Source organism: Pogona vitticeps, chromosome 1 (genome assembly GCF_051106095.1).
Source record: "Pogona vitticeps strain Pit_001003342236 chromosome 1, PviZW2.1, whole genome shotgun sequence".
NCBI lineage: Eukaryota > Metazoa > Chordata > Lepidosauria > Squamata > Agamidae > Pogona > Pogona vitticeps.
The window spans coordinates 175,592,067-175,616,446 of record NC_135783.1 but is presented as its reverse complement, the minus strand read 5'-3'; positions in this window follow the sequence as shown (position 1 = coordinate 175,616,446).

Here is a 24,380-nt window from a genome sequence, read left to right as displayed (position 1 = left end):
CTCAAGAAATTTCACACAGTGCTATAAACAGATGCAGATCTCCGAAATCACACCATCAGAGATACAAAACCTGGCAATATTAGGGAGAGCATACATTTGTTGTTATTTAGTTGTTAAGTCGTGTCTGACTCTTTGTGACCCTCATGGACCAGAGCACGTCAGGTCCTCCTGTCTTCCACTGCCTCCCAGAGTTTGGTCAAATTCATGTTGGTAGCTTCAACGATACTGTGCAAACATCCTCTGTCATCCCCTTCTCCTCTTGCCTTCACACTTTCCCAATATCAGGGTCTTTTCCAGGGAGTCTTCTCTTCTCATGAGATGGCCAAAGTATTGGAGCCTCAGCTTCAGGATCTGTCATTCCAGTGAGCACTCAGGGTTGATTTCCTTTAGAATTGATAGGTTTTTTCTCCTTGCAGTCCAGGGCTGGACTGCAAGGGTACAGCACTACTCTGAGCTATATTCCAGAGAGAATGTAGTAACCAAAGAAGCATTAAACAACATTGAGTGCCTACCTGTCTTGGAAGAGCTGGACAGCGAACCAACCCTAGCAGAAATAAAAGCGGCCTTGGACTCCCTCGCCTCCGGCAAGGCACCTGGAAAGGATAACATCCCTGCTGAAGTGCTGAAATGCTGTAAGGAGATCATCACCACCGAACTGTACGAAATCTTTTGTCTCTGCTGGAGGGAAGGTGGAGTACCACAGGACATGAAGGATGCAAACATTGTCACATTGTACAAGAACAAAGGAGACAGGGGTGACTGCAATAACTACCGTGGCATCTCTCTTCTTAGTGTTGTAGGGAAGCTGCTTGCCCGTGTTGTTCTGAAGAGGCTCCAGGTGCTTGCAGACAGAGTCTATCCAGAATCACAGTGCGGATTTCGAGCTAATAGATCCACCACTGACATGGTATTCTCCCTCCGACAGCTGCAGGAGAAATGCAGGGAACAACAACAGCCACTCTTAGTGGCCTTCATAGACCTTACAAAAGCATTTGATCTGGTTAGCAGGGATGGCCTTTTTAAAATACTTCCCAACAGGGCCGGACTGGCCATCTGGCAGTTCTGGCAAATGCCAGAAGGGCCGATGGTCAGAAGGGCCGGTTCCTGCCTCAGGCATACATCCCTCTATGATGTGGGTGGAGAGGACTGGGGGGCAGGGAGGGAGGGAGGGAAGGGGGGAAAAGGGAAGCCCAAGGACTACAGAGCCAACCACCTCAGGACGGCCGCCGCCGCCGCCGCCGCCGAGCGCTGCCCGCTTCTCTGTTCCCTGGGAAATCCCGCCCCTCCGCTGCCCCGCGGAGACCTCCCGCGCCGCGATTGGGAGCCGCCGATGCCACTCCAACTCAGGCGCCAATCAGCGGCCGGCGCTAGCTGGCCGCCGACGCCGTGATTGTGTGCCAGCTCCCAGGAAGGGGATGCTAAAAAGGAGGTTTGTGAGGGAAAAGAGAGAGAGAGGGAGGGGCAAGGCTGCGAGGAGCCAAAATGTCCGTATGAGAAGCGGCACCCCGCCCTCACGGCGCGCTTATTGGCCGGCGGGCTCGAGGAACCGGCTCGCCTTTGGCCCAAGGACTTGCCCGTCTCCCCAAGAGGGGAGGAGAGGGAAAAGCCCCGCCTACCGCCTACCCTTTCCAGGCCCCGCCCCATGCGGTGGCCCAGAGGCCCCGCCCCTTCTCTGGGGAGCCCTTTTGTGGAATGTTTACATCGGCTGGCCCCGGGCCGGGATCCGCGGGAAGGGCGGCCGTCCGCGGGGGGGGGCGGAAATCGGAGGGCGGCGGGGACCTCAGACCCTTGCATGCAACAGGCTGCAGGGGAGCCCAATTGGGGTTCCCTCCTGTTGCAAAGCCAAGGTAGTGGGTGGGGTGGGGGAAACAAATTCACTCCCAGACACCCTGCAGTTCCTTAGTTTCTGCAAAGTAACACATCGTCTCCTCGTTCCCGGAAGAGGGAGGGGGGGAGCGTGAACCAGAAGCGGCATTGCAGTGCAGGAAATAAAGAAAATGCATGCACGGGGCTGGAGAGGCAACAGGTTTTTAAGGAGGGTGTGCAATCGCCAAGGCAAAATTCGTGCAAAAAAATAAAATAAAAATACATTCTTAGCAAACTAGCAAACGGATCCTTCCAAGCCCGGGAGAAATCTCTGCCAAAACCATTGTAGTTTTAATCACCGGAACCGCCACTGTATGCAATAGGATTTACTCCTAGGTAACTACTGCCTGTGGTGGGCGCTGTGGAAAGGTCCAGCCACGTGGCTTCTTTATTTAGGCTCCGATCCCATACATACACGCTTAAGGAGTAAGCCCTACTATATACAGTAGCATTGACTTTTTAAGGCTAACCCCTGCCAGTCAAGGTTCTCAGGACGGTCGTGGAAACGCAAACTTGAGGCGGTGGAGCCTCTGAATTCTTTTTCCATTAAGATCGGTAACAAGAAACACCAGAACACACCAAAATCTTAAATATTCAGGCCACACCAAACACTAGCATTCTGCAGAAAATCACTTAAAACCATGCAACCGCTTTTTTAAACGAAAAGGATGCAAAGCGGAGACCCCCCCAAGCCCACTTTTAAGCACAGCATGCCTAGACCCTAGGAACTTTTCAAACATAAGAGAACAAGGGCTTCATATATCTGCAATGGAAGATTTAAGTAAAGTCTTGATCAAATTTAATGAGAATGCCACAGCTGAAAATTTGCGGTGTGAATTAACTAGTCTAGCTTTGCATTGGGACAAATTGAAGACATCAGCGCTAGAAGAATACACTGTAAGGGTGTCAAGAGAAACGCCCATGGAAGATCTAAGTCAACAATTTGATGAAATGGAGCTGTTAAATAAGCCATGTGCAACATGTAAGAACTGTGCCATTTGTTGCTATCAAATTCTACGGCGCTACATTAACAGATGCCTATAATGTGATAGGTCTAGCCTACAAATTCCTACTGACTCTATCATTTACTCAAGTTGCTTGTGAGAGAAGCTTCTCCACCTTGAGGTTCATCAAGAATCGACTGAGGAATACTGTATCCCAGGACCATTTGGATTCATTCATGTTAATAGCTACAGAAAAAGAAATCCTCATGAGTCTTGATGTGGATGCCATCATCAACAGAGTTGCAGAGAGTATTGAAGCCCTGCAAAGTCTTCTTATTCCTTGATAACGTATCATTCCTAAGTCTTTCCAGTATTAGTAGGGTTCAAATTTAAAATGTTCAAATCATAAACGAGGTGGAAAGTTCTTGAGCCGAGCCTTTTGTTCCTGGTGGAAGTGTTGATGTAGGAGGATCTGCTACTTATGGCTTGTTCACATTGAACGTTTTGTTGCAGTTATGTTTAATGATCTAATGTTTCAATACATTAAAATAGCTATAAGATCTCACATTGTACTGTTGGTGTTTTTTGTTTAGAGAGCACTAGCATTGACAAATTTAAACATTAAATTTTAATTACACTTTTTGTTAAACGTGATGATTTTATAGGTTTAGATTTCCTGATGCTCCTTGTTATTTATACAACCAGGGCAATGATTGGGATAGGGAGAACTTGTAAGCATGTACCAATACCACTATACCAGCAACGGCCTTTCAGCGCGCCACAATATCGTGAATGGAGCCCACAACAGGTGGGCCTGTGTCCCCACAGCCGGTGGGCCTGTGTGCTCTAAATGCCAGGGCCGATTTTTGGTCCCAGTCCGGCCCTGCTTCCCAAGATTGGATGTCCACCTCGTCTCCTTAACATCATCAGATCTTTCCATGAGGGAATGAAAGGCACTGTAGTTTTTGACGGCTCAACATCAGACCCCTTTGACATCCGAAGCGGAGTGAAACAGGGCTGTGTCCTCGCACCAACACTTTTTGGGATCATTTTTGCTGTCATGCTGAAGCATGCCTTTGGAACTGCAACCGAGGGTGTCTATCTCCGGACTAGATCAGACGGAAAGCTCTTTAATCTCTCTAGATTGAGAGCGAAGACCAAAGTCCAACTGAAATGCATGCGGGACTTCCTCTTCGCAGATGATGCAGCCATCGTTGCCCACTCTGCTGAAGACCTCCAACAACTCATGAATTGTTTCAGCAAGGCCTGCCAAGACTTTGGACTAACAATCAGCCTGAAGAAAACACAAGTCATGGGCCAGGGCGTGGACTCACCTCCTTCCATTACCATCTCTACACAAGAATTGGAGGTTGTTCATGACTTTGTGTACCTTGGCTCAACCATCTCCGACACCCTCTCTCTGGATGTCGAGCTGGATAAACGCATTGGCAAAGCAGCCACCATGTTCTCTAGACTCACAAAGAGAGTATGGCTCAATAAGAAGCTGACGACACATACAAAGATCCAAGTCTATAGAGCCTGTGTCCTAAGCACACTCCTGTACTGCAGCGAGTCCTGGACCCTTTGTGCACGGCAGGAGAGGAAGCTGAACACGTTCCATATGCGTTGCCTCCGACGGATTTTTGGCATCACCTGGCAGGACAAGGTCCCAAACAGAGTAGTCCTAGAACGAGCTGGAATTTTCAGCATGAATACATTACTGAAACAGCGACGTCTACGTTGGCTTGGGCACGTCGTGAGAATGGCTGATGGTCGGATTCCAAAGGACCTCCTGTATGGAGAATTAGTGCAGGGAAAGCGCCCCAGAGGGAGACCACAGCTGCGATACAAGGACGTCTGCAAGCGAGATCTGAAGGCCTTAGGAGTAGACCTCAACAGATGGGAAACCCTGACATCTGAGCGTTCAGCCTGGAGGCAGGCACTGCATCGTGGCCTCTCCCAATTTGAAGCGACCCTTGCCCAGCAGGCCGAGGCAAAGAGGAAATCACAAAAGCAGCAAAACCAGGGAGCTGGACAGGGGACAGATTGGATTTGTCTTCAGTGTGGAAGGGATTGTCACTCTCGAATTGGCCTCCTCAGCCACACTAGACGCTGTTCCAAGTCCATACAGAGCACGCTACCATAGTCTTTCGAGACTGAAGGATGCCTAACCAAGTCCAGGGCAGTGGTTCTTAACCTTTGTTACTCGGATGTTTTTGAACTGCAACTCCCAGAAACCCCAGCCAGCACAGTTGGTTGTGAAGGCTTCTGGGAGTTGCAGTCCAAAACTCCTGAGTAACCCAAGGTTAAGAACCAGTGGTCCAGGGGATTCTCCAGAGTCTCCTCCAGCACCACAATTCAAAAGCATCAATTCTTTGGTGGTCAGCCTTCTTTATGGTCCAGCTCTCACTTCTATACATCGCTGCAAGAAAAACCATAGCTTTGATTATGTGGACCTTTGTCGGCAAGGTGATGTCTTCGCTTTTTAAGACGCTGTCTAGGTTTGTCATCACTTTCCTCCCAAGTAGCAGGTGTCTTTTAATTTTGTGGGTGCTGTCACCATCTACAGTGATCATGGAGCCCAAGAAGGTATAATCTATCACTGCCTGCCTATCTTCCCCTTCTATTTGCCAGGCGGTGATGGGCCAGTGGCCATGATCTTAGTTTTTTTGATGTTGAGCTTCAGACCATTTTTGTGCTCTCCTCTTTCACCTTCATTAAAAGGTTATTTAATTCCTCCTCACCTTCTGCCATCAGATTGGTATAATCTGCATATCTGAGGTTGTTGATATTTCTTCTGGTAATCTTAATCCCGACTTGGGCTTCAGCCAGTCCAGCCTTTTGCATGATGTATTATGCATATAAGTTAAAAAAGCAGGGAGACAATATACAGCCTAGTCATTTCCCAATTTTTTGTTCCATATCCAGTTCTAACTCTTACTTCCTGTCCCACATATAGATTTCTACAAAGTAGATAAAGTGGTCTGTCATACTGAGTGTAGCACCTTAACAGTGTCATCTTTTAAGATTTTAATTAGTTCAGATGGAATGCCATTACCTCCACTGGCCTTGTTGTTAGCCATACTTTCTAAGGCCTGCTTGACTTCACTCTCCAGGATGTCTGGCTCAAGGTCAGCAACCACACTACAGTGGTGCCCCGTATGACGATGATAATCCATTCTGTCAAAATCGCTGTACAGCGAAATCGTCGTCATGCAAAAAAACACAACCCATTGGAATGCATTGAAAACCGGTTAATGCGTTCCAATGGGGAAATACCTCGTCGTCCAGTGACGATCCGCCGATCAGCTGTTTATAATCCCTGTGTTGCGAAGCTTCTGCCCAGAAAACACCCATTTTGCAAAGGGAGGGAAGCCATTTTGCAAAGGGAAGCCATTTTGTGGAGCCGGAAAAATTATATTTATTTATTTATTTATTTATTTATTGGACTTATATACCGCCCCATAGCGCTACAAGCACTCTCCGGGCGGTTTACAATTTTAATTATACAGGCTACACATTGCCCCCCCAGCAAGCTGGGTACTCATTTTACCGACCTCGGAAGGATGGAAGGCTGAGTCAACCTTGAGCCGGCTACCTGGGATTTGAACCCCAGGTCGTGAGCACAGTTTTAGCTGCAATACAGCATTTTAACCACTGCGCCACGAGGCTCTTAATGGCCGGCAGATGGTCTTTGGCTCCTTCTGGGTGTAGGCACGATGGTCTGGTGCAGTCCCAGGAGCAGCTCCGGCCGTTTTGCGAACAGTTTGCGAAGCAGAGACGTAATCAACATAAAGTGAAAAAACCTGCACGCATATGTATGGAATGGGAAATATAGGGAACACTCACAGTTTGGAGAACACATTATTAGGAAGGCCCTAGGGATGGTATGGCAAAAATTTCAAGCACAAATTTATGAGAAAATCCCATTGTGGGTGGCACCCATAGAAGCATTTACATTAAAAACCCTGAACCAGAAAGGAATGCTAACTACATATGAAAACCTGTTAACTAATGAGCAGAAGATAAAGGACAAACAAGAGCTTGAAAAAATGGGTATAGCTGTTGATTGGTGGTCAATGGTAAAATTAGAATCAAGATACAAAAAAGATAGGATGGTGGGTTTCTTTGAGGTTAAAATACAAGTGGATAGACTGTGGATATATACGAATGAAAGAATAATAAAAAATGTATTCATAATTAGTAGAATATGATTTAGAGGATGAGAGGGTGAAAGAGAAAATGGTAAAATGGGCAAAAAAATTTGGATACAGTGTGGATCTTGATGACTGGACTAAGATTTGGAAAGAAAGCTATAAGATGCTTAAACCAGCAAATCTTAGAGAAAACATCCTTAAAATGTTCTATAGATGGCATTACACACCTGTAAGATTCGCAAAAATATCAGAGGGTAACAGCAATATATGCTGGAAGTGTAAAAAGAATGCAGGAACTTATTATCATATGTGGTGGACATGCGAAAAGGTCAAAAATTACTGGACACAGGTATGGGATGTAGCAAAAGAAATTACCCAGCAGAAATTAGATTATTATCATTGAATGTCATATCAGGCATTAATGATAATAAATTGAAGCATTGTCTTATATATATACTCACAGCAGCTAGACTACTCTGGGCCCAAAAATGGAAAACCGAAGAGGTTCCAACGATAGAAGAGTTGTTAAAGAAGCTATGGGATACAGCAGAACTGGACACTCTATCAGAAGCACTACGGGAACAAACAAGAGACTATGTAAAAAAAAGCTGGGAAGTAATATATTCTTGGGCCCAGAAGAAGACAGGAGTGTAGGGCAAAGTTTATGATGTATCTATATCTACTTAGCACATACGGGAAATGAAATTGGGGGAGCAGATGGGTTAACAAAGCTGGAGTCTCGGACTCCAAAGGGGGTGGGTTAGTTCTTTTTCCTTTTTTTCCTTTTCTTTTTTTCTTGTCTCTATTTGTCTTGTTTTCATTTCTGTGTGAATAAATGTGTGAATTAAAAAAAATTCAAAAAAAAGACCCACTGCAGTCAATGAAACATTAGAATCAATGCAGTGCAGTGGTTTAACTACTAGATCAGGGTAAAAAGAAAAAGATGTGTGCACTGCAGCAAAAAGTGTTTAATAAGAAAAGTGTCACTCCAATGTATGCCTGCAAAGAGAACTTGAAGCGGAACAGTAGATAAATAAGACATGCTAAAATCCGAACCTGATCTCTGTGTTAGGCCTTTTTTCCATAATGGAGTTTCTATATGTTCATAGCTACTTCAAAAATTCTTTTATTACAATTGGTGTATATTCTAGGTTTTCATTGGTTTTTGTACATCACTACATGGAAAGGAACTGTCTTAAAATAGGAGTTTGGGAACTAATAAAGCACTGGGTTTTCCCAGAACCCTCAAAAAAAACCAAAAACATAAAGTGAAAAAAATCCATAGGAAGCATGGTTTGCAATCGCTATAGCGATCGCAAAAAAGTCATTGTCAAGGGATTTCATCGTCATGCAGGGTTGTCATCATGCGGGGCACCACAGTATCTGGGTTGTCCGGGATAGCCAGATCTTTCTGGTATAATTCCTCTGTGTATTCTTGCCACCTCTTCTTGATGTCTTCTGCTTCTGTAAGGTCGCTACCATTTTTGCCCTCAATCATGTCCATCTTTGCACAAAAGGTTCCTTTAATATCTCCAATTTTCTTGAACAGATCTCTGATTTTTCCCTTTCTATTCTTTTCCTCTATTTCTTTGCACTGTTCATTTAAGAAGGCCCTCTTGACTCTCCTTGCTATTCTTTGGAAGTCTGCATTCAATTTTCTTTCACTTTCCCTTTCTCCCTTGCATTTTGTTTCCTTTCTCTTCTCTGCTATTTGTAACACCTCATTGGATAGCCACTTTGGTTTCTTGCATTTCCTTTTCTTTGGGATGGTTTTTGTTGCTGCCACCTGTACAATGTTATGAGCCTCCATACATAGTCCTTCTCGCACTCTGTCCACCAAATCTAGTTCCTTATATCTGTCCTTCACTTCCACTATGTGTATTCATAAGGGATTTGGTTTAGATTATACCTGAGTAGCCCTGTGGTTTTTCCTACTTTCTTCAGTTTAAGCTTGAGTTTTGCTATAAGAAGCTGAAGACTGGAGCCACAATCAGCTCCAGGTCTTGTTTTTGCTGACTGTATAGAGCTTCTCCATCTTTGGCTGCAGAGAACATAATCAATCTGATTTCGGTATTACCCATCTGGTGATGTCCATGTGTAGAGATGCCTCTTGTGTTGTTGGAAAAGAGTGTTTGTGATGACCAGCTTGTTCTCTTGACAAAACTCTATTAGCCTTTGCCCTGCTTCGTTTTGAACCCCAAGGTGAAATTTACCTTGTTCCTTTTATCTCTTGACACACTACTTTAACTCCCCAGTCCCCTATAATGAGAAGAACATCTTTCTTTGGTGTCATTTCTAGAACGTGTTGTGAGTCTTCCTAGAATTGGTCAATTTCAGCCTCTCCAGCATCGGTGGCTGGTGCATAAACTTGGATAACTGTGGTGTTGAAAACTCTGCCTTGGATTTGTATTGAAATCATTCTATCATTTTTGAGATTGTATCCCAGTACAGCTTTTCTCACGCTTTTGTTGACTAGGAGGGCTACTCCATTTCTTCTACAGGATTCTTGCCCACAATAGTAGATATGATAATCGTTTGAATTGAATTCGCCCATTCGCATCCATTTTAGTTCACTGACGCTCAGGATGTCAATGTTTACTCTTGCCATCTCCTGTTTGACCTCATCCAGCTTACCAAGGTTCATAGATCTTACATTCCAGGTTTCTATGTGTTGAGAGTTCTGCTACTGTACTGAATTCCAGTACAAATGCACAGCGGAAGTGCCAGCCGGTTCAGGCAGAATTAGCTAGAAGTTTCCCTTTGTACCCGCCCCTCACCAAACACTAGCACTCAAGAATGACACTCAGGAGGCCTTTTTGTATAAAAGAAAGAAATCTATATTGTACTCACGAAGATAAGCATTTAGAAGGTTTCAGGTAGATACAGGAATAAAAATAGCGAATACAATGTTCTTCTGGTCTGGCCCCACGTGGCTGGAGGGGTCTCCAGGCTCAGTGGGCCGGCATGGAACCTTTACATCTTTCCAGGTGAAGAGCGTGTGCAGGAATGGTGACCAACAATGGTGGTCGAATCACCTCATGGCCAGGAGGGCCGGAAACAGGGGTGGAGCCTCCCTACCCGGGAACAACAAACTCTCTAATTGGTCAGCATGTAAACAAACAAGCAAACAAGTTAGTTTGTGTTGCAGGCCCTTCCCCTTTGAAATTTACATCTAGATTGCTTGACCATCCAACACCCCTTCTCAATCTAGCATGCTAAATTTCAACAAGTCCCATCATGCTTCGCAGGTTCTGGAAGCGATCTCTTGGTAGAGGTTTTGTCAGGATGTCTGCTGTCATCTCCGTGGACGGACAGTAGGTAATCTGAATGGTACCCCTCTGGACCAGGTCTCGCGCTAACTCATGTCTCACACTAATGTGCTTGGTGCGCGCGTTCATCTTTTCTGCATGCGATAGCCTGATGCAGCTTTGATTGTCCTCCATCATCTGGAACGGTGTTCCTCCTTCTATCTCGAAGTCCGTCAGCAGCTTCTCCAGCCATAGCAGTTCTCTGCATGCTTCTGCCGCTGCAATGAACTCTGCTTCTGTGGAAGACAAAGCTACAACATCCTGTTTACGACTGCCCCATGAGATAGGACCATCCCCATACATAAAGAGGAAACCACTAGTGGATTTACGATCTTCTGGATCCTCAGCCCAGTCCGAATCTACCATTCCCACAAGTTTTGGGGTGTCACTAGCTGGCAGTCTTAGCTTAAAGTCCATGGTCCCTTTCAAGTATCTAACTACTCTTTTTACTGCTGTCCAATCACTCTGTGTCGGTGAGCTGACTTTTCTGCTCAATATTCCTACTGCAGTGGCAATATCAGGTCTTGCAGTAGTTGTCAAGTATAAGAGCTTCCCTATAGCTGCTCTATACTGGTTATTGTCGGGCAAAGGTTCTCCTTTCTCTTTACTTTTGTAAAAATCTGTAGTCATTGGTGTAGCAGCACCATGGGCATCCTGCATACCTAGCATATCTAACAGTTCAAGTATCTTTTGTTTCTGACTCAATAAATATGAGCCATCTGCTGCTTTCTCAATTTGAATACCCAAATAATATGTCGCATTTCCCAGCTCCTTTATTTCTACCTCTTTGCTCAGATTCTGTACTATACCTCTGTACTCCCCTTCTTCATGGGTTGCTACTATGAGGTCATCAACATAGGCTAGAATATATGTGTAGTGTCCATTCCTGTTCCTAGTATACAGGCACTGATCTGCTCTTCCTTGCGTGAAGCCTTGCTGAAGTAGCATTTTGTTCAACTTCTCATTCCAGGCTCTGGCTGCCTGTTTCAGTCCATAAAGGCCTTTCTTCAGTTTGCAGACAAAGTCGGGGTGCTTCTTGTCAATGAAGCCTGGTGGTTGTCGCATGTAGAGGTCTTCTTCAATTTCGCCATGAAGAAATGCAGTTTTGACATCTAGGTGCTTGACTAGCATCTGTCTGGATGCTGCAATACTCAGGAGCATTCTTATAGTGCTGTGTTTCACAACTGGAGCAAAGGTTTCATCAAAGTCTTCTCCATACTTTTGTAGAAATCCTTTGGCAACTAATCTTGCTTTGTAGCGTTCCACTTGTCCATCTGCTCCCTTTTTCTCTTTGAATACCCATTTGCATCCGATTGCTTTCTTTCCTGCTGGTAACTTTGTCAATGTCCATGTTTCATTCTTGTGTAGGGCTTCTATCTCCTCTTTCGCAGCTTGTTTCCATTTGGCTCCCTCTTGTGCTGGCATTTGTTCAACTTCTTCCCAGCTCGCTGGCTCGTCTGTCTGCGGCGACCTTGCAAGGTAGGACAGGCGAAGCGGCGGCACACCTCTGTTGGACTGTGATGAGCATCTGACCTCTGGTTCTGGAACCTCTGGCAGCGTGGTGCCATCCTCTGGTTCTGCAGAGTTGTCGACTGCTTCATCTGTATCCCCTTCTGTTGGTGTACTGCTCTCATTCTTCATCTCATCATCATCTTCCTCTTCCTCTGGTTCGTTTTGTGAGGGCACTGGGATAGGTATGTCTAGGAGAGGTTGGCTGTATTGATTCTGTTCATCAGAGTTGTCTAGCACAGTCCCTCTCTTGTCAGCCTTCCTTTGTTCACCAAAGTGAACCACGTGCCTTGTACTGACCTCACCAGTTCTCAGATTCATGACTCTGTAACCCTTGACACCTGAATCATACCCAATAAGAATTGTTTGTTCAGTTCTAGAGTCCAACTTATGCCTTTTCTCTTTGGGAATGTAAGAGTATGCAATGCTTCCAAAAACTCTAATGTGTGAGATGTTTGGGACTCTACCATGCCAAAGTTCAAATGGTGTTTTTGTGGTAGCTTTTGTTGGTAGTCTGTTCTGAAGGTAAGTAGCAGTTATAATAGCTTTACCCCACATCCTGGTGGGTAGCTCTGCATCTGTAAGCATGCATCTAGTCATCTCCAGAAGAGACCTTAGTTTTCTCTCAGCTACTCCATTTTGTTCTGGTGTGTATGGAACAGTCCTTCTGTGTAGGATACCTTGTTCCTCAAAGAATGTCTGTGTGTGGTTTGAAATGTACTCACCACCATTATCTGACTGAAAAACCTTAGGTTTTCTTTCAAATTTGTTGCTCACCATGGCCACGTATTTCCTCAGAAGGTTGTGGGTTTCACTCTTGTCCTTCAGTAGGTAGGTGACACAGTACCTTGAAAAATCATCCAGAAAAATTAGAATATATCTGTTGCCTCCCATCGATGGTACATTAATTGGTCCACATAAGTCAGTGTGAATCAAGTCTAACACTTTTGTGCTCCTTTGTTCAGTACTTGAATGAAATGAGGGTCTGACCCCTTTTTCTGTAAGGCAACTTACGCACCTGGATGTCTTGTTACTGTCATGTGGCTTTACCTCAAGTCCTTTGACCAGATTCCTTTTGTGCAGTTCCAGGATTGCACTTGTGTCTCTATGTGCAAATCTGCGATGCCACAGGTCCAGGCTGCTCACTTCTTCTTGCACCGTCTGCGCTGTGTTGATCTGCACCTGTTCATCTAAGAGACTGACTTTATATATGCCATTAGATTCATAAGCTTCCAAATATATTTCATTGTCCTTTTCAACTGTGCATTTTTCACCATAAAAATGTACATCAAAACACTTTTTCGCGAGACTTGACACACTGAGCATATTGCAGTCAAGGTTGGGAACATAGACCACGTCACTTACAGTAGTTTCATAGACTGCATTTGGTGTTAGACACATCAAAGTTCCAGACCCCTTGCCTTGCACCTCCACACAGTTCCCATCAGCCACCTTAATTTGCCCATTGGCTGATGAATCAAAAGTTTTAAAAAATGTTTTGTCATGAGTAGCATGCTGTGAACATCCACTGTCAATAATCCATGAGCCTCTATTTCTCTGGTAGCTCGGTGTAACTTCATAAGCTATAAATGCACTCTGTTTAGTTTCTTTCTTTGGCCTTTCTGTAGCTCTGTCCCTCTTGTGACCAGAAGCTGCATTCTTGCCTTTGCTAGCTCTTTGTTCAACTTGGTGAGAGCTCCCATTGGCTGGAGCCTCCTTGTGGGTGTCACAGTCCCTTGATTTATGTCCTTTCCTCCCACAAGACCAGCAGCTGATACGTGATTGGTCGTGGGGCGGAGCCTTTCTATGGCTCCTGTTTTGAATCAGGTAATTTGATCCACTTGCCTCTTGGGAACTGAAATAGCCTCCTGCCTGGTTTCTGCATTCATCTCTCAGAGCCTTAACACTGGCATCAAAAGACAACTGTTGTGCATTTACAACTGAGGCAAAAGCATCAAAACGTTCTCCTAGGGATGCTAGCAGAAATCCCCTTTTCAAACTATCAGGCATTTGATGACCAGATGCAATCAGATTATCTGTAATATTTAAAAATTCAGATATGTGTTTTTCACAATCCTTCTTATTATTTAAGCGGATCCTGGTTAAATCCTTAATTAATGCTGCCTCAGTTTGGTGGCTTGCAATCCCAAAAGATTCCTCCAGATTTTTAAGCATTTCTTTTGCTGTTTCACAATTTGCAACATAGGCCAATTGTTCATCAGTTAGGTTGCGAAAAATTATTGTTTGTGCAGTTATATCTTTCTTTTCCCATTCTACTTTAGCTTTGCTTTCTTCTGGTTTGTCTGAATTTAAGCAATCATTGAGCTCCATGCCCTTAAATTCCAGTAATAGTCTTTGTTTCCATCTCACAAAATTAAATGAGGTTAAGGCTGGCAATTTAACTTCCTTCTTTTCTGCCATTCCTGCCTCCTTTTCAGCACAAAATCAACAAGCAAACAATAGCAAACTCTCTTCAGCTAGTTTGGTATATTGAGGGGGGGGGAGAAAAAGAAACGCAAGATACACTTGGAAAACAACAAACACCCGAAAAATACTTCTTAGCTAGTCTTTTCCTTTTTGCTGGCTGTTTAGTCATTCTCTGGGCCACATAACCTGTTGAGAGTTCTGCTACTGTACTGAATTCCAGTACAAATGCACAGCGGAAGTGCCAGCCGGTTCAGGCAGAATTAGCTAGAAGTTTCCCTTTGTACCCGCCCCTCACCAAACACTAGCACTCAAGAATAACACTCAGGAGGCCTTTTTGTATAAAAGAAAGAAATCTATATTGTACTCACGAAGATAAGCATTTAGAAGGTTTCAGGTAGATACAGGAATAAAAATAGCGAATACAATGTTCTTCTGGTCTGGCCCCACGTGGCTGGAGGGGTCTCCAGGCTCAGTGGGCCGGCATGGAACCTTTACATCTTTCCAGGTGAAGAGCGTGTGCAGGAATGGTGACCAACAATGGTGGTCGAATCACCTCATGGCCAGGAGGGCCGGAAACAGGGGTGGAGCCTCCCTACCCGGGAACAACAAACTCTCTAATTGGTCAGCATGTAAACAAACAAGCAAACAAGTTAGTTTGTGTTGCAGGCCCTTCCCCTTTGAAATTTACATCTAGATTGCTTGACCATCCAACACTATGCAGTATTTTTCTTTGCAGCATCGGACTTTCCTTTCACTTCCACGCACATCTGCAGCTAAGAGTCCTTTCAGCTTTGGCCCAACCACTTCAATAGCTGTGGAGCTACTTGTAGTTGTCCTCTGCTCTTCCTCAGTAGTATGATGGACACCTACCGACCTGACGGGCTCATCTTCCAGCGTTATATCTTTTAGCCTTTTGTTTCTGTCCATGGAGTTTTCTTGGCAAAGATACTGGAGTGGCATTGCCAGTTCCTGCTCCACGTGGATCGCGTTTAGTTGGAACTCTCCACTATGACCTGTCCATCTTGGGTGGCCCTGCATGGCATTGCCCATAGGTTTTCTGAATACTCAAGCCCCTTCGCCACGACAAGGCAGCAATCCGTGAAGGGGACAGCATACATACTGTGCTGATGTTTAATAGATACTTAGGTTTTTGGTTAAAACTTGTATCTGTTATATACAGTAATACCAGTCAATGTTTTTATAATTTGAATTGATTATGCCTCATATTTTTAACAACAACAACAACAACAACAACAACAACAACAACAACAACAACAACAACAACAACAACAACAACAACAACATAATAATAATAATAATAATAATAATAATAATAATAATAATAATAATAATAATAATAATAATAATAATAATAATAATAATAATAATAATAATAATAATAATAATAATAATAATAAATGTTATATACTGCTTGCCACATCGAATTATATTTAACTATATCCAACAGTTCAGAATATGAAGAAGAAAATTATCACTGAATTTTTAGGAAAATTATTTACATCCCAGTTTTATGAAACAGATAGAAAGGATTTCAAATGTATGTCATTAGATTATGAATGTGTAGATCAACATTAGTATTGTATGCATTAAATCTCAAAATATTGCATTCATAATTTCTTCTGATTTCTCTTTAGTGTGTAAAAGTCATATAAAGACCATCCGTGTAAAGGGAGGGGTGGTAATCCTTATTTTTAAGAAGAAGGAAATAAGAAAAGAAAGCCAGTCTGATCTCTATGTGATAAATACAATCTTATCCAGAGATATGGGCAAAGAATTTGAGACTGGTTGACAAGTGCTATGATCTGAGGCAGAGCAGTCTTTAAATATACTGCTGGAGGCTTGCTGGAAAAATTGATCGGGAAGGTTCCATTTTCTGAGTTTTCAATTGATTTCCTTTGTGCATTTCCTGTTTAGGTGTAAAAAGAAAGGTTGTGGAATAGGCTATTTATTTATGTCAATGAACAATTTGAGAAATATGTGTTTCATAACAGGTTATTTATTGCTTACCCTTTAGTTTACAGTCTGGGTGTTTTTTCATTAATTTTAAACTATGTGAAAACAGAAAATATTGAGCCAAGACCTCTCCTACCTACTCACCTATCATACTGTAGAGAGAGAGCTTTTTTATATATATTGTATGCCTGTTTCCAGAATACATTCATGCTTTCACCATTCCCTTTAAAATTACCGTGTGGGTTATTTTATTATGATTGCATTCGACTGGTTCTGTATGAATGCAAACCTGAAGGAATTAGTAGAAAAGACATATCTATCGGAATGAAAATTAAGCAGTATTTTTTAAAATGGGGCCTTGATTTTCTAGTATTTTACAGGAAAGAATCCTTCTGTTTGAATGAGTAGCCATAACTGAGTTTCTGGTAAACACTTATCAAATAGTAATGCTTTCAATAGCTCCTTTCCACATATTTTCCACAAATCACAACATCTTTTGTTCCATTCACACCTCTTTTGTTCATCCATTCTTTTTTGTCTGGGTGTCATATTGTGCCCTTGCTTCGGATGTGTGCAGATAAAAATCTAATTGAACTTAAACAGTGTAAAAAGGGTTCTTTAAACAATTTGCTTCTGCAGATGCCAGTTTAATGCTAAGCTTATGTAGGACTGCTAAATTAACAGATCATTGTATTTGCGAAGGCTTTCACAGCCGGGATATAATGGTTGTTGTGGGTTTTTCAGGCTCTTTGTCCTCTGAAGATGCTGGCCACAGAGACTGGCGAAACGTTAGGAAGAACAACCTTCAGAACACGGCCAAAGAGCCCAAAAAACCCACAACAACCATAACACATCATTTTTCATATATTTTTTCACCCTTAATTTCATTTTGTCCCTCTTCCTTATCAGTGTGGATATTTGATTTTTTTAAAAAAAATGTATATGGAATTAATTTTTGTGTGCATCTCTCTCAATATACACAATATATTTTCATACACAATGACCAGAATCCTATTGTTGTTTGCATAGGATTTGCGTAACTTGCTGCAGATAATCATGGCCAACTGATGGGTTGTTGGGGCATGTCTCAGTCAAGTGCCTGGACACGTGTTCAATTGGATAACCAAGAGGAGCCCTGGAATCTTGCCAAATAGCCATGGCAAACCTTACACACACAGTAGGATTCCAATGAATTTCTAGTATCCAATTTTTAAAAATCTATATATGGTATATGTACTTTTTCCTAATGTGCACAGTCCTTAAAGCAACTTAATGAAACAGAATGCATTTTTATATATGGTTTTCACAGATATACACATTTCTGCAAAGTCTTCTTCCTAATATACCACTTCTATATGCATTTTTTTAAAATTTAGAGAACTGTATTGGAAATTGCAGGAAAGTGTAAGAGTGCAGTTACAGTATGAAATTAATCTGGAGATGGATTGAATTTTTTTAAAGTCAGTTTAAAGTCATGTAGTAGTCACCTGGTTTTTGAATCAGTTTGTGCATCCTGTTGGTTCTCTTTTCTGATTTTTTTTTTTAAAGCCTAAGCCATACTCTTGTTCTTCTGATTCCCTCTGGCTTCAACTGAAAGCAGGAAAAATGAAGAAGTGGTGAGAACAGAGAGGCTCTGACACAGGTGAACACCTTGCCTCTCACAGCCCCTTGCTGCTGCCAGTGCTTGTGTTATTTTTAAATATTTGTCTTATTTCTTTCAAAGTAGGGTAAGTGCTAGATCAATACTACAGATAGAAAAGGAAAAGCAATATATAACAGAACAGACTGGATGGTTTCGCTACAGCCCCAAATCCTGATCCTGGCATACATTACTTGACAAATTCCACAAATACGATTGACACCAACAGAGGCATTCACATATGCTGAAGCGAATTAAAAAAAATTGATTTCACAATTGATTTAGAATTAATGAGTAAAATACCTTGCTTTACTACTGCAACAACAAAACCACATTTCCAAGGCAAAAAAGCTGCATGTTACTCTGACTCATTTAGTCAGAATTTCAAAAATTGATTTCAAATACTGTATGTGAAACCCAGTGAGGTTTTTTTTTTTTACATGTAACAACGCCCTGTGTTCTGCAACATAACTCTATTTGGATTCACTTATTGGTGCAGGAAATGAACGTGTTGGTAAGCATTTAAATTGTGAACCAAGTGAACTGTGAACTAGTTTCTTCCCCACCCCCAGCATGGACTGTAGTGAACAGCCCTGCCCTCACCTGTCCGTCACCGCTCAACAGTGGTGTAGGAGCCAATGGGAGGATGGAAGGTGGAGCCAAAGGGGGAGGGGGCTGGATATAAAGGCTGGTGTAGGGAGTTGGAGAGAGATTTTGTGAGTGAGAGACAGTGTGAAACTTAAAAGTGAACTTAGAGTGAGTTAGAGGTCTGTAAGAACGCTGAAGGGAACAGAGAGTTAAGAGAGTTTTAAAGTTAAAGTAGAATTGACTTAGATACAAGTGATTAGCAACCTGCGATTTACCTAGTGAGTAATAATCCTATATGAACTTCCCTGATCTAATAAATAAGTTTTAAAAGCACACATGTCTCCTTGATCAAATGGTATTAAAGTAGTAATACCTGGTGGCAGCGAAGAAAGAAGAAGAGCGAGAACCTCATGAAGGCCTGGGAGGATAGAGGGCTTCAGAGGAAATTGCCACCTGGACAAAACCGTCTGGGCAATGAGAACATATTGGAATAGTACCAAACAGGGTTCAATTTATTTTATTATTTATTTTATTTTATTTGTTCGATTTATATCCCGCCCATCTGGTATATTCTACCACTCTGGGCGGCTAACAGAATATCAAAAACAATTTTTAAAAAAACATAGAAACATTAGCATACAATTAGTATTATAAACATTATAAACATTAGCAAGGGAAAATAAGAAAAAACATATGCAGGGGCAACATAGGCTTAACTGTTTCAATTTTTTACAAGTATCTAAATATTGCCCTACCTATAGCCAGTTATCAAAAGTTCAATTATTTTGTTACATTTTTTTTCAAACAATTGTTTATAATCCAAATTATATCAATTCTATAGCAAAGGAAGGGAGGTCTGACTGTTAGAAGTTGTGGTGTATTTCCACATCTCCTTCATCTTATTTTTACAAGCTTCAAGGTGTAAGGAACTTATATACATTTTCCATAAAAACGTTCCACCAGAGTCTTGAGTTAGCAATGTTACCTGTGAACACTGTACTCCTGAGAAGGACATGGGCATGCAGCCATTTATTTACTGAAAAAAGGTCCTGATTGTCAGACTGTTATTAGTACTGTGTATTTGCTATGTAAACCATAGTTACAGGTTCCACTGAGACCTGTTTTTCTGCAAAGCGATACTGAGGCAGGCACAGTTCAGCCCTCTAGATGCTGCAGAACTGCAGCTCCCAACAGCTTTAGCCACCAAAGCCCATGGTGAAGAATGCTGGAAGTTGCAGTCCAACAGCATCTGGAGAGCTGCACTTTGCCCACTCCTGATGTAAAGTCAAATCAACGGGGAATGTGCATATATCACAGCCATGAAATTTGAACTCCATGTAATTTTCTCAGAAGCCTGTTAGGAGGGAGGGCAAGTTTAGCCCCTCCCACATGTTGTGGTATCTCATGAAATCCCAGTGGTTACTATTTGAAGGAAACTTATTTGTAGCAACTCAAAGTGGGCTTTCAAGGTAAGTCAGATACAGTGGTGCCTCGCTAGACGATTGCCTCGTGGTACGAAAAACCTGCAAGACAATTGGTTTTTGCGATCGTTATGGTGCTTCACAAGACTTTTTTTCTATGACCATGCTTTGCAAGACTTTTTTTTTGAGACTGATGCTTTGCAAGACTTTTTTTTAGACCGATGCTTCGCAATACTTTTTTTTTTTGAGACCGATCCATAGGGAACCTCGCAAGACAATTTTTTTCACAAGACGATTTTTGCAGAACGAATTAAAGTCATCTTGAGAGGCACCACTGTAATTAGGGAGTGGTTTTACATGTTCTGTCACCTTCCCCAGTGAATTTCAATGGTCAAGCAGGCATTTGAACCCAGGCTGCTGAAATCCAAGTTAATTACTCTATCCACTACACCACACTGGTTATCACAAAAATATTTATAATTAAGTTCTATTTGCTTCAGGAGAAGAAGAAACCAATCTGTCTTTACTGATACATGGAATACTAGCACAACTGAAGAAGTGTATACATTTCCCCAACATAGTTTAAGCAGAATGTTCATATCATGCATATATTTTAATTCCAATAACTGTGTTTTGCAGCTGCTACAGTGATTCAGTGGGTGGGTTTCTTTTCAGTACAGTACTTTGAACTATGAAGGTAAGGTAATTGACTGTATTAATCATGGCATTTGGTTTGCTGCTCTCTGGGCTTATAACTGTTACAAATGGGAAATATAGTACCATTTTACATATAAAATATTCAGTACATTGGCATGTACTGAATTAAATAAACATATATACGGAATATTTTTTAACACAATCCACTGCAAGGTTCTGCTGTTCAACCTCCACTGAAATAAATGTGTCACATCTTGACTTCCCTTTCCATGAATAGTAGGGCACCTTCTGTGAACAGGAGGGACCCTGTCTAGCTGAGGTTGTAGCTGGCAGAAAGGGACAAGGTCTATTCCTTCCTTCCTTCCTTCCTTCCTTCCTTCCTTCTGCAGTCTCTAGCAGTACCTCCCACACTGTGTCACCCGATCCTCTGGTACACATTTTTGGATGGCATTTCAGGAAGAAGAAGGAACTGGCAAATTTTACCACCAATGTTGACATCCTGGGAGAAAATATAGATTCATGGGATCCAGGACAGGGGATCTAGATTTTTAAAAACCCAACAAGAATATTCAGTATAATTCAAAACAATAATCATTCCAGCTATCATATGTGTTTTGCAATTTATTTAATCTACTGAGCTGAAAGAAATTTCCCCTTCTTCACTCATATATCTATCTGCACTACTATTTTTTGCCAATGCATGTGTAGTTTAAGAGACCTTTGGGTAGTGTGGGCGGCATATAAATTAAAAAATAAATAAATAAATAAAATATACTGAAAAGTGTTCAATTATTTATTAGCGTACACACACACACACACACACACACACACACAATTTCTTTTATACAAATGTTAACATTTTACAGTAAACCTCAATTGGTGAAATGTCAATATTTTAAGATCAACACTAGCATTTTCTTTCTTTGTATTTTTCTAATACTAACACTCTAATTATAGTATCCAACATATTCTCAAAGGTCATCTATATCATATATGTATTTAAAAAGGGAGGGTCTAGGCCTGGTCAAATGCCTAAAAAGAGACAAACAGAACAAAATGAAGGCTCACAGTGAGGCGATATAGAAGGCAACAAAAAATTTAAAATACTTTAGACAAGCTATTTGAACTGTGGCAGGTTTATTCTTTGCTTCGAGTTCTCTCATGTGTCCAAATTCCACACACATTGCCCTCAAAACAAAGAAGTTATAACCGTTTTGGATTTGGAGCAGAAATCGACTGCTAGAAGGAACCAGAGACGATTTCCTTGCATTTTTCTGGCCTCCTGGCAATGACATTGCAGTAGTGACACACAATGAAACAAATTATTTGAGCAATTATAAACAATTTTGGCAACTGTGTCCGGCTGCTGGGAAGTAATAAGTAATGCAATAAGTTCCTTTTAGAAAGTAGTGCTTTGAGCTCTAGCCTGCCACACACCATCTAATCTAGCTTGCATCCCTCCATCAAGAGGCTATCCTGTCACCAGCGCTGAAGTAAAGTTCTCCTACCAGGCCAGTCACAGTACTTACCTGCAATAGGATGAAGGGTGCCAATTTCTCTACTAATCAGGAAGAAAAACTCTCTTGGGTCAGCCCCGATCAGCAGCCATGTGCCTTTCTGTTTAATGGCCAAACTTGTCTCCTGCTTTTAATGCTACCTCACAGCATCTGTGTAAGAACAGAAGATCTCTTCTCCTTGTGGAGCTACTCAGGGCAGGAACTGAGTACAGTACCACACTGAGGGTTACCACTGGCTAGTGGGGCAAGATCATGGTTAGCATGCCGGTTTTCTGTAAAGTTGCCAATGATGATTGATTGGTACAGCGCATCACATAATGTGAATTATATAAATTATTTCCAAGTTAATCACTTAACATAGTGGCCCAAAATGAAGGTAATATTCTATTGGTGTATTCCCTTGATGAAATGTGAAAGCCACCGTTGTAAATATTCAGAAAAGAATAAGAACAAAGTGGGTGCGTGAGTGGGTAGGTAGGTAGGGGAACCTTCACTTTCTTCCCCCATTGCCTGTGACCAGGATCTGTAAAGCATTTTTATGTTTGTGAGCCTCTTTTTAATGCCATAGAAAATGTAAAGCTTGGCAATCTTGCAAATCTATCAATTGGCCCTAGTGGTTGTTTGCATCAGCTACAGCTTCCATTCTTCTTCCACAAATACAAGCAGCCTAAAATTATTGGTGTCATTTCTATAATCTCTTGACACTCATCTGCTTTAATTACATGGTGATCACAGGCATCGGTTTGATGGGTAATTTGGGACAGGAAGCTGGCACCGAGTTCTACAAGAAGATGAGGAGCAGCTGCTGCTATGGATTCATGAGAGATTCGTGCCGATCACTTGCAGCCATTGTCATCAGAAGTTTGCACCTGCACATTGCGCCCTTGGCATTTTGTGATTATGAATGCCATTGAGACCTGGCAACAATTAAGATACTTGAGCATACTTATAAACCATTGGAAGTACTCTGATGTGTGATCTCTGATACAAGTGCCTAGCTGAATCTCTCTTAGGTTGTTCTCACTGCCATAGAGTCTTGCAGATATCTCTAGTTCAAAGTTATATGTTGACAAATCCTCTTTTTTTCAGTCAATGTCTGTCTCTGAAAAGCAGGTCCATAAAGACGGTGGACTGGTAAGGCTTCAAGTTGCAAATGGCAGCCAATAAAATATACAGTCATTGTGACTTACAGTACAGCTCAGGTTCTGCCTTAACTAACAGCTCATTCACACCTAGGCTCCCTCTGGGCTGGTACTGTTTTTGGTTTACCAAGGTCAACCACATCTGCTGCAGCCTCCTTTGTTCTGTCATCTGTTGTGAGCTCCGATGGTCTATTGATTCCAGAAGGCATCTTTAACAACAGAACAGAAACAGGAGAAGTATGAGTGGGTTCAAAGAAACAACAACTGGGGCAAAAGATCCAGGAGAGAAATGGTAACAGACATCACAATATGTGATGGTGGAACAAATCATTAAATTGGAAAAAGCTTCTTTGCAGACACAGAATTCTATGGCCCCTGGGATGCTATGTGATGATTATAGGAGTGGTTCCTGAAGCTGACATTGCATTGCTCCACATCAGGGATGTAAAGAATGCACACTAAGTTATTTATTTATTTATTTATTTATTTATTTATTTATTTATTTATTTATTTATTTATTTATTTATTTATTTATTTATTTATTTGATTTTTATCCCGCCTATCTGGACCAATGGTTATGACTTAACAAGCCATCTTTATGAGAAAATTTGGAAGCCTTAAGAGATTCTGTGCCTCGAGGAAAGTGTGAAAGAAAGAGCACTAATTGTTGTCATCAAGATCTCCATAATTTGTGCAAATTAGGGATGAGGCCATTATTTTAAAGAAAGATCCAAAAGTAGAAAGATGCTCTCTTTTGTGTAATTCATGTTATTCCAATGGTCACTGAAAAAAAGCCAAGAAAATATTAATGATTCACGTTTGCAAAAGAGGAGTGCACAAAAATCTCATATTTCTTTTGGGTTCCTTATTTCATGAAACCTTTCTTTCACCTGTTATCTGTTAAATTACATGAGACGTTTTACTTCCAATAGCATTATGAGCGTTATTGTCAGCTGACTGTCAAACCATCCCAGGGGAATGGGAATTCTGAATCTGTCAAAGGGCTTGCATCGGTTGGAACCCAGTGAGGCGTGCTCTTTCCTTCAGTTGTTCCCTGTGCATGGGATTACTGTGTGCTGCTGAGCTCATGGTGCTCTCCATTTTGGATTGTTCTGCCTGCCTGCCTCTGTACCTCCATTTTGGAACCTTTTCTCTTTTTTGCCATTGCCATTTTTCCCTTGATACTGAGGGAGGGTTCCCCTTCCGATTTATTTGGATTATTTTTGTGGCT